The sequence below is a fragment of the Drosophila kikkawai genome, chromosome 2L (assembly GCF_030179895.1).
Source record: "Drosophila kikkawai strain 14028-0561.14 chromosome 2L, DkikHiC1v2, whole genome shotgun sequence".
In the NCBI taxonomy this organism is placed as follows: domain Eukaryota; kingdom Metazoa; phylum Arthropoda; class Insecta; order Diptera; family Drosophilidae; genus Drosophila; species Drosophila kikkawai.
Genome location: NC_091728.1, coordinates 8,099,349 through 8,102,773, shown reverse-complemented (window position 1 = coordinate 8,102,773; position 3,425 = coordinate 8,099,349).

The following is a 3,425-nucleotide window of genomic DNA, read 5'->3' as shown; positions in this document are numbered from 1 at the left end:
TTAAATATAAAACATTCTTTAACTTTTTAAAATGTTTTATAGAATTTTACTTTGAATATGGATTATGGATGATGGATTTTCTTAAGGATTTTGGAAAGCTTTCTATTAGAAAAACTAGAAACCTATAAAGAATCCAATTGATTAAAGTCCACTCCACTTATCTAACTGAATTAAACTATAAAATTGTCTAGATTGCTCAAATTTCCTCACTGATTAAACAATATTCAGTCAACAGAAAATGAAAAGAAAATCTACCTTAAACTGCCATAAACAAGCGCACAAACTTAAGTAAAGCAAATCAAGCTGCTCGGCTGAAAAGGAAAGATCCCGAATCAAAGGCGGAGAAACAACAAGAAATAGCAAACTGAATAAGGAACTTACCGAGCGTATCCTTATGATTTCCCCATGGAAATCAGTTTAGCCAAGCTGCGTACAAGTGAGGAAAAATCATAAAAATTTGTGCTACAAATAAACAAACCAATAAAAGTGACGTCGTTGTTCAGTTGACGTCGTCGCCATCCTGTGTTCTCTCTTGTGTTTCTTCGTTGTTATCGAGTCAATGAAATCAAAACGGTAGCCGAGGGTTAAAGGGTTCGACGAGGACGTTTTGCAGGAAGTGCAGATAGACGAGGTAGCAAAAGCCGACTGAGAATGCGTTACGCATACGCCATGTTAAACGCTTGAAAACAATTTCTATGAAATTTGCAATTCATTGCCAGGAACAGGGACTCTCCTCCCGACGACTCCTTGCCAGCTTACTTCCTGTCTGTGGCTTTTGTGCTTCTCCTCCAGCTTACTCCACATCCTGTCTGATATTTACTACTCTTTGGGCATTAAAAGCTCTCTCTGTGTGTGTCTCGGGGCAACGCTAGGAGGTAGCGTTGCTGTTATTTTCGTGGCTGCGGCCTGCAAAAACTTTCGTAATTGTTTATAGACTTTGTGTGTTCCTAACTCTTGGAGATCCTTGTGGTTCATATATGTTGCTCGTGTGGGAAGTTACTTTTGTAAAGGCCACTGAAATGAATTTAACTAACTGCCATGGTCACTACTTGCTTTGTGGGCTGAATTTCTTACGAAATTATTAATTGGGAATTATCCTTGTTTTATCTGGAAAGCTATAAATTATAAATTAACGGGTTAAAAAAGATTCACAAATGCACCTATAACTGAACCAATTTGTCAATAGCTTTCACTAGCTTCCGTTTTTACGACTTTCTAATTTTTTTCAATTATTTACCACACACACAGACTCATTTCAATTTATAGCCCCATTGGTGGCTGACAAACATCGCTATAAATTCCAGCGCCACTAAACAATTGCTGCAGAGAGCCGCCGCAGAACGAAAAAGAGATGGCCAGATAGATAGATATATAGATAGATGCATACATAGATATCGGCCCGTAAAAATAATAATGAAAATTTTCGATAGTTCGTGTGCAGAGGTAGGGCAGAGCAGAGCACAGCACTTATCCTTCTTAGTTACACGCCAGCTGATGTTGCCGTTGGACTTATTGATACTTATAGCACCACACGCCAGCAAACACACAGAGGGTATCTCCCCCTAGCATACACTAAGCTAAAATCTTTAGCTTTTAGTTACAAAAATACCAAATTTGTAATAAAAACTAGTACATCCTCTTAGCAACTCGTTGTGTCCCGTTGAAACCAACGAGTAAGTGTTAAAGAAACGAGATTACTGAGTTGGAGCGAGATACTTATAAAGTAACAACTTTATAGTTTTATAACCTTGGTTATATAATTGTTTTAAAACTTTCTAGATTTTCCAAACGAATTCAACCTGTTTTCAAGTCTCAAATCTTTCTAAAATTCAAATTCTAAAACACTTTTAATGTATTAAATATAGAATTTTTCTATCAGTGCTGGTCCCCTTGGTTTTTGGGCTGCTGCAACGCAAGCGAAATAAATTCAATTTCGTAAAACTGATTCCCCACACAATTTTCAAACCGTTACACTCTGCTCCTGACTCACTCGTTCGCTCACTCACTCGCTTTTACCCCGCTTACCCCGCCGCCAGCGTTGGCGCTGCATATGTGCGAAAATTTTGCAACAAAATGAATATGTATTGGCATTTAGCCTGAAGTAGCTACCAGCTACCAGCTATCAGGCCAGGCAGGACCTCCAAAGGTGGCAGCATCAGCAACAGCAACAGCATCACAGCAACAGGGAACATCATGTGGAGCAGATAACAATTTATTGCCATCAAGCGGGCCAAAATGCTATAGTAAAAGTTAATGAAACCAATTTGTTTCGACTGCATCGCGTGTGCAAAACACAATGTGTGTGTTCCATGGAAAATGCGAGGTGCAAAATAAATAGAACGAGATAGGAGGTGGAATTGAATGAGGTCAGTTACTGAGCCAAATCGGGTATTGTTTATCCCCGAAGTTGATTGCCAAAATGTAAGCAAACCAATGAGCTGAAATAGCAGGCACTTGGTTGCATATTTGTTTTATTTAGTAAGCTGTTGGCATTCACTTGAAAAATAAATCAAAATAAATTAAGTTAAACGAAAGCTTAAAAATTTGGAACTACGAAAATTGAGATGAAATTCATTAAACAGGAATTTGTACATACAATTCCTAAACAAAATGAAATCTTTAAAAATTTTAAAATATCCTTCTTTAAACTTTACATATAACCTTTCTTTAACTACCAAGCAATTCATTTTTTATGCAGCTCAAGCACTTTAAATAAAATTTCATAGCCCAACAACTCAACCTGGCTAATGAACATTAATTTTGCAAATACAATTCAGTGCAAACACTACACTTAAATGCCCTTCGAAGAGGCCTGCTGACCTGGTTACGTATTCATAATCAACAAATAATTTAATAATTTACCGGGCTAAAGGGGGGAATAAAAAAATCTTTCACATGTGAGCCGGCATTTATTATCGTTTTTAATATTCAGTACTAAATTTAGTATCGTAAAATTTGAGTGCCTCGGGGGAGGCATGCGAATATGATGATATCCTTTCCTCGGAAGTTTGAGTCTGAGAAAATGCAATCAAATCCCCAACTGATGACGATTCGCTGCCGTCCTTCTTCTTTCGTTTTAGGCGGGTCGGAGACTTTTTCAATCAAATGTTGATGGCTTGCAACGCCGCTGGGTTAAGGCATTTTTATGATTGTTTTGGCTGGAAACCACCGCTCACGCAAATAGGTACAGTTGTGGTGAAAGAGTTAGTTTTGGATTTTGTAAAATTAAATAATTTTAAAATGATTTAACAGATTTTAAAACTACCAAATAAGTATTTTATGTATTTTATTATAGAATTTTTCGGTCGCCTGGGGCCAGAAGTAGACGACCTACAATGTGATGTTTATGCTATTTTGTAATTATGATAATGCTAACCAATAAGGTTGCCGGCGCGCCCGCTTTAGGGCTGAATTAACAGACACTA